This window comes from Schistocerca piceifrons, chromosome 3 (assembly GCF_021461385.2).
Source record: "Schistocerca piceifrons isolate TAMUIC-IGC-003096 chromosome 3, iqSchPice1.1, whole genome shotgun sequence".
Classification (NCBI taxonomy): Eukaryota; Metazoa; Arthropoda; class Insecta; order Orthoptera; family Acrididae; genus Schistocerca; species Schistocerca piceifrons.
This window is the reverse complement of record NC_060140.1, coordinates 106,107,002-106,115,746: the sequence shown is the minus strand read 5'-3', so window position 1 is coordinate 106,115,746 and position 8,745 is coordinate 106,107,002.

Below are 8,745 nucleotides of genomic sequence, written 5' to 3'. Positions count from 1 at the left end.
GTCTTCGAGCACTCACATATCTGTGAACTTATTCCATACGCTCATACCTTCATTAACAGCCTGCAATGTGGCAGCGTGTCAAATGCATTCAAGAAATCTAGAAATACGGAATGTGCCTCTTGCCTTTCGTCCATAGTTCTCAGTATATCATGTCAGAAAAGGACAAGCTGAGCTTCGCGCGAGTGATGCTTTCTAGAACGATGTTTACTCGTGGACATAAGTTTCTTAGTCTCTAAAGGAAGTTCATGATATTCGAACTGAAAATGTGTTCAAGGATTCTGCAGCAAACAGAAATTAGGGATATTGGTCTGTAATTTTGCTGGTCCATTCTTTTACCTTTCTTATATACTGGAATCACCTGCACATTTTCCATTCGCTTGGGACTTTGTATTGAGCGAAAGATTCACGATAAGTGCAAGCTTTGTAAGGGGCCAACATCATACAGTACTCGTTGTAAAATCAAACTACGATTCCATCCGGACCTGGTGTTTTTTCAAATGTTTCAGTTGTTTCTCTAAGCCAGGTATTCTTATTTCTATGTCGTCCATATGGGAGTCTGTCTGATGGTCAAATGATGGTACATTTGTACTGTTCTCCTGTGTGAACGATTTCTTGAATGTGAAATTTAAAACTTTGGCTTTTTTTTTGGTTATCTTCTACTGCCTCACCAGACTGGTCAACAAGGGACTGAATAGAAGCCTCAGGCCCACTTAGCGATTTTACATGCAACCAAAATTTTCTCAGCTTCTGTGCCAGATATTTTGCAACCCAAGTAGCTGCTTCCTTTGTCTAGAGCACCACTGACTTATCAAAGGGAGTGATACAAATCCCCACACGATAACGCAGGTCTATAAATCAGCTGTCAAGACCGCCACAGAGTCAATGAAGCCTTTGTCTGAGATCTCCACTCTGCTCCAAACCAAAGGCCCCCATCAACTCTGGGAAAGATGCTGCAAATTATAAGCTCTGCTTCCAGCTCGCATGCAAGGCCAACAGTCTTCACGACCTATGCCAGCTGCCGGTACAAACTGAGGATTACCTCAGAACCCACACAACAGGGGCGTTGGTGCCAACATGAACCACAACTTGCAGATGATTGCACGCTCTATAGCCATGGGCAAGGCCCCCTCCACATCTCAGATGAGGCCCCCCAGCAGACATACTGAGTGCACATTGGCTTTCTTTCCAGCCCTGAAGGCTATGTGCCTAAGGGGCTCCATAAAGCCCCCAACATTGGAGCTCCCAATAATCAGTAAACCCCTCCCCCACGTTCCTGCTCGGACCCTGCTGGAGGAGCAGCCAATTGTCCACTCATAGGATGGAATGGGTGAAGCCAGGTGACCAATCTCCATATTAGCCCTGCACCTCAAGTGACGCAAATGTGTTACCACTTACCACTCATCCTGCTGTGAGGTCAGATCAACTGCATCGGGTGCAGTGGGAGGTGCCTCAGAAGTAGAGCCCGTGGCAAAACAAGGATTGCCTCAGAACCCATGCGACAGGTGTCGTTGGCGCCAACATGAACCACAACTTGCAGGTGACTGCACACTCTATAGCCAATGGCAAGTCCGCCTCCATATATCAGATAAGGCCCCCCCGTCAGACATACCGAGTGCATATTGGATTTCTTTCCAGCCCTGAAAGCCATGTGCCTAAGGTGCCTAAGAGGCTCCATAAAGCGCCTAACTTTGGAGCACCCAATAACTAATAAACCCCTACATTGAGGTGTCTCATGCGATCCACCAGATTCTCTGCCAGTGCTACACTCTGAGGCACCAGCCTGCAGGTGACTGATGGTTGCCAACAGCACTTTCAACTGTTGTGTACTGCGGCCAGCTTCTCCTGTGTCTGTACACAGCATGCACACATCGTATCCATCCAAGCAAGACTAACTGAAGAAGTGAACTATAAAAGCAGACAATCTTAGATATTCGACTTGCTACTCTCCTGATGTGTCACCAATGGATGCTGTTGCGTTAAAGAGTTACGTAGCTGGCTGTTCAATGAGGAACTATTGGGATAAAGACTGAATGAGTTTACACTCACCAAAACCCGAGATCAACCCTCTTAAACAGAGAAAGGTGCACGAAATTTAATAAACATACTATGTGAAAAACACAGAAGAGGATAAGCACTTAACTTGCGGCTCTGTAGACGCACTCATATCAAAATTGAAACCTGGTGCCTGCTGGGGACAATGATTGCAAAATTGCCCTTACTGTTATCACGCCACCAACCTCACCGCCCACTGTCGCAGTAAGCCTCTCCCAGAATCTCCCAATAGCAGCTGATGCACCACTCGCGTCACCTGCAGACCCAGCCCGCTATTTCCCGTCAATGCTATGTTTCATCGGCTACCAGCGACCCCCCCGATCCCTCCTCCCGCCCCACCTGCTGCTTAGGAGCCACCACCAGTGGCACCTGTTATAAAAGAAATACCATGGACGGGGTTCCAGTTCGACACAAGGCTTGGCACCTTAAAACGTTCATGCTATGCAGCTCTAAAGACATTGTCAAAGACTTACTAAATGTGGGTATCCTATGGCCCTCGCTAATACACATCGTGTTAAAGAAAGATGGAATGTTCCATATGTGCAGTGATTACAGAACCTAAATTCCTGCACGATCATCGAAACCTACCCTATTCTCCACACAGTTGCTGCATGGCGCCCAATTGTTTACAGTCCTCAATTGCTGTAAGGCGTACCTCCAAATTCTCATACACTCACTCGACATATCATTACTGCTATCATTGCAGTGTTTGGGCTTTTTGAATACCAATTCATGCCTGACCACCTTAAAAACGCCAACTAAATGTGGCAACGTTTCATCGACTTAGTATTGTTTAACTTTCCCTTTATCTATGCATGCCTTGGCAATATTATCGTGTTCTTATCGTCTGTCAGCAAGCATCAGCAGACCTTAAACAAGTTCGCACAGGCTTGGAATCGAATGGCACTGAGATGAATCGTGAAAAATCGAAGCTTAGTAGCACTATCATCACTTTTCTGACTCATACAATTTCGTCTGATGGCGTGCACCCAACTTCGGATCGGGTCTACCTCATTCTCAGCCTGCCTCCCCTGGAAGATTATTCTGAACTAAGATGCATGGTCAGTTTTTTTCGCCGACACCTCCCCCACACAGCTTCCACACAGAAAGCTTTGACCAAGGCAAGAGCCAGGGAGAAAATGTAAGGTAAACGATGTCTCCATTGGCCAAACGACACGATCATTACGTTCAACAGTCTGAAGACTGCACTTTTCAAGGCCATTACCCTGCCCCCCCCCCCCCCACCCCTGCAGGTTTCGCCACCTTGACCTCATCTGTCAATATGCCACAGAAACACGGTACATCCATGGAGCAGAGAACATGGTGGTGGACTACCTCTGACAGGTCAGTATCATCGCCGCACCTATTGACCTTGATGATATGGCATTCTGGCAGGCCGCCAACATATCAATCCAACAGCTACTCACTGACCGATGGAGTTCACTCACGCTTGAAATGCGACACTTTCCTGGAGCAACGACACCAGTGCTCTGTGACATGTCGACAGACAAGATCTGACCAGTCATCTTGACAGAACGACTACGTGACATCTTTGATGCCTTACACAATTTGGCCCTCCTGGGGATAAAAGCAACTACCATACTGGTAACCAAACATCACGTCTGGCCAGGAGCCAAGCACAACTGCCACACAAAGGCAAGTATGTGCACCCCTTGCCAATGTAGCAAGGTTGGCAGGAATGCATGACACACCACCACCATCAGCCCTTTCCCTATTCCCCCTGAATGGCTGAGGCATGTCCACATTGATCTTATGGGTCCGCTCACTCCATCGGAGGGTTTCAAATACCTACTGTCTGTGGTATACTGGGGCACCCGGTGGTTCGAGGCAGTTTCTCTGGAGGTCATTATGGTTGACATCATTGCCAGCACGTTTGTCAACATGTGGATCTCCTGATTTCGCTGTCCTTCATACCTGGCTATGGACCAAGTCCACCAGTTCAAGTCTAACCTGTTCAACAGGCTGTGAGCTCTGAATGGTGTGTCGTAGTTCCACATTATGCCCTAACACCTGAAGAGCAACGACCTGGTCGAACACTGGCACAGGACACTCACTCTAGGTTGTGCACATTTGTCATGGCAGGCTCTGGTCCGAGACACTTTCCTTGATACTTCTAGGCGTACGTGCAGTACACAAGGAGGGCCTGGACACATCACTCACAGAATTCCTGTACGTTAAGCCATTAATGCTGCCCACTGAGTTTGTGAACGACATCCCACCACCCTCTCAAGATTCACTACTTGCCCTGGTCCATGTGCACATCTCTAACCTTCAGACAGCACCACCTAAGGCTCACACCACTCCATGTGTGTTGCTCCATAAGGACTTGGAAGCATGCTGCTTCATTGTGTTACAGGACGATTCTGTACATGTGGCTCTTCAAGCCACCTACTCAGGGCCACATAAAGTGTTCGTGTGCAACACCAGTACTATGAGCATCAGTTTCACTGGCAAGCCTCAAACAGTATCAGTGCACTGTGTAAAACCCCCTTGGGCTCTAGAAGACTCCCTGAGGCACTGGTTCCCCCATCTCTCCAAGATGACACCTCTCCACTATGCTCTGCACTTCCAGGGGAGGGGGAGGGAGAGTACTCTGTGGCTTCTATTGATAAATGAAAAGTGTGTTTTATCTGTGAATTACTTTCTCTAGACCAGTCCAATGCCAGCTTTCTCAAGTGCTGTAACAGTTACGTTTTCTGATGTATTGTGTCTGGTTATTCAGTGTTTAATAAATGTGTTTCTATTGAAAAGTGTATTATTAGTGATGTACATTACCTTAACTGCATTAATAACCACTCATTAATATAAGGCTCAAACACAATTTTGAATGGTCATCATTGTAGAAGGTGTATCAAAAGTCGTACTGGGGGGCTGATTTCCTTCATCATTATTGTTTACTTGTTGATCTCAAAACCAAAAAGTTGATGGACAAAATCACTAAATCAAAAATTTCAGTACAGGTAATCACTGTGAATACTAATAATTCAGTAAGCTCACTCTATGCAACATGCCAGATTTCCAAACTTTTGGAGAGATTTTCTGAACTAACAAAACCATCCATAGTACAAAAGATGTTGAAGCACACAATGCAACACTACATTACTGTGTCTGGTGGGCCACCAGTAGACAGTAAAGTCAGGGTCACATACGCAACTAATGTGGAGCCACAGCTTGTGTCTATCTGCATTGGAATCGTTAGCTACCGTTCACACAGGACACCACAAATTCTGTGTTGTTGCACAACTTTCAGCGTGGTGTGGGCGGGTGTGAATGTGTAGTGCAGGTTGTGGCATTAGAACTGTGATAAGAGTTATACAAAGAAGACGAAACCCAGATGTTGGATCCTAAAACAGATGTACCTCACAGATAAATCAAAAGGCCACAAACACATTTGTAATAGAAATAACACTTGGAGACGAAAATTCTGTCTGCAACAGCAAACTAACCAAAAACTGGCATTAAATATCATCACACCCCTCTTCCAAGATTTTAGGGTCCTATTGTATTCGTTGATATAGACATTTCGAATAACTAATTTCTAGTTTAACAGCTGCCACATCACACTCAGGAGCTGTTTTCTGCATACAATCCACAATTTATACTATGCTGGTCTCACAAATCACGAAGTATAAACGACTAACTTTTTTGCTTACTTATACTAAGTTTATTTATTTATTCATTCAAAAACCTTTTAAGATAGTGGTACATGTCATTGGTTCGCACAAACACATACACACACACACACACACACACACACACACACACACACATGCACAGCTGCAGAAAATCAAACGTAGGTTGCTGTTCTTGTAGTTCTAGGAGTTGCGAAAATGTACCTGCTGAACACTGGTTTCGTTTTTATTTTGCGATAAAATGAAAACACAGTGAAATCTAATGCGTGTTTCGAAATACTGCCACCAGGGAGCACTGGTTGAAGGAAAGTGGCGTTATAACTAAGTTGAACTTGTTTTGGCTCTCCCAAGTAGCGCCACTAAAAACTGGGAGTTCACACATGCAACTGCAGTATGCCACTAGCTGTGGCGACACTTTTGTTGCGTGCATGAACCCGGCTTAAGGGTTGTAGACTGGACCCATGTAAATCGCAAACTACAAGAAAGAATGTCAGTTTCTGTTAAGTAATTGCATTATACATCAATCACAATAACAATGGGCTTGTCCACTACACTTTGTTATGAAACCTAATGGTGAGTGGTAGAGTTTTTGGAGATTATCGTCATCTGAATGACCAAATTCTACCAGACTGGTATCCAATTCCATGAGCTGACGATGTAAATTTTATGCTTCAAAATAAAAAGATTTCCTTAAAGATTGACTACTGATAGCACATTGCCAAATTCCATTAACTGACAAATACAAATCAAAAGTAGCTATTATTACATCTTTTGTTCTTTATGATTTTAATTATATGTTCTTTAGACTTCGTAACACACCTAGCATGTTTCATATATTTTTACATGAAGTTGTAAGAGAACTAGATTTCTGTTTTCCGAGGTTTGATGATATTTTAATAGCATCGGACTCTGAAGGGTAACATGTCAAGCGTCTAAATTTACTCTTTAAACAGTTAAATAATTATGGTCTCATAATAAATGTTGGAAAATCGGTATCTGATGTACAATAGCTAACATTCTTAGAACATTTAATTACATCTGCAGGAACAAAGCCAGATTTAGAAAGGGATGCGACAATAATGAACTACAAATTACTCAAAACTGTTTGTGAACCTAGAGTTTCCTTAGAGACCATCAGTTTCTATCATCAGCATTTGTAACATGCTGCTGAACACCAAGCTTTGCTGAATAGTTATCTAAAAAAAAAAGCACTCCATCTTCAGGCCATGAGTGGGCTACCGGGACCATCCGACCGCCATCTCATACTCAGGGGAGGATGCGGATAGGAGGGGCGTGGAGTCAGCACACCACTCTCCCGGTCGCTATGATGGTATTCTTGACCGAAGCCGCTACTATTCGGTCGAGTAGCTCCTCAATTGGCATCACGGGGCTGATTGCACCCCGAAAAATGGCAACAGCGCATGGCAGCCAGGATGGTCACCCATCCAAGAGCTGACCACACCTGACGGCGCTTAACTTCGGTGATCTCACGGGAACCAGTGTAGCCTGCAAGGTGGCAAGGTACCTAAGAGAAAGAATTGAAAATGACTGACAATGTACTGACTAGACAGAAGAAGAAATTGTTCAGATCCAAAAAAAAAACGCAAAGATCTCGCAAATGCTACATGTCCAACATTTCCATATTTGTACAATCAACTCGCTTTATTTGTGGATGTATCATATTTTGCGGCAGGTGTTCTACTGCAACAGTGGCAAGGTAAACAGTGGAGACCAAGTGGATTTTTTTGAAGAAAGTTCACAACGCCACAGAAGAAGTATTCCCCATGTGACAGAGAGCTAGTTAGTATATACATCACTGTCAAATATTTCAGATACGTGTTAGAAGGAAGACTTGATTATTTATACCGACCATGGTACTTGTGTAGGAACCTATAAGGAGTGATGGTTTTTATTTGGTCCCATTTGATTACATTTTGTACAAAGTGTATACTTGTAATATAGGACAAGTCAACTTAAACCTATTTTCTTGCAACATTTAACCTATATATTACAATTTAATACATCAAAGTGGCAATAATTGTAATAATGTTGCATACATTTTTCACCCATTTTTAGGTCCTGAAAATTATTTACATTCTACAATATATTCATATGTACATGTTTCGCTCCGTATTCATGTTCTCAAGTTATTTACATATAATAATATGTTCAATTAGTTACAGTACCTCCATAACAGTAGTAGTAGCATTTTTCATTCATTGATACATATACTCTTCTACACTATAAAATTCTTTTTCCATTAAATAATCCTTTAAAAGCTTTTGGAATGTCTTTTTGCTTACATTGTCCTGTAAACTCTTTGGAAGGGACTTTATGAGTTTGATAGCCGAGTATAAAGGACCTCTTTCAGCAACTCTCAGTCGTTGTTGTGTACTTCACAGCTGGTCTTTATTTTTTGTTTCATATATATGAATGTCTGCATTTCTTTCTATTGCTGCATTTCCTTTTATTAATGTTATTATTGTTTTGTAAATGTATAGAGACGGAAATTTCAGTATTTTTAGACTATGGAAAACAGTTCTGGATGAATCTCTTGTTCTTGTTCAAGATTGTCCCAACAGCTTTTTTTCAATGTAAATATTCTTTTTGCATTTTTGCTGGTCCCCAAACAGTAATTCCCTGTTGTGGGTATGGCTCAAAGAGAGCATGGTAAACGGTACATAGAGCAGTTTGCAATATCCAGAAGAGGTTTGATAATTTTTTCATTCACGTGTTTTATTAAATAATCTCATACTTCATCATATCCTGCAGACTTTTTGTGTTTCAATTTCTGGATTATTTTTATGAGTTCTGTTTTTGTCACTAGTTCCAGGAACGTTGAGTGGGATGGTTGACCAAGTGTTTAAGCATGCTTCGACCATTGATGATTTGTTTTTCCTTTCGAAATTTTGTAGAGCATCTATAAAGTTGTTGTTTAGTATATTAGCAATTTTTGTTCCATCTGTAACTATGTTGTCATCAACCTATATAGAAAAAACGAAATGTATTAATTCATACAGGCGCCAGTTGAATGCGCCAA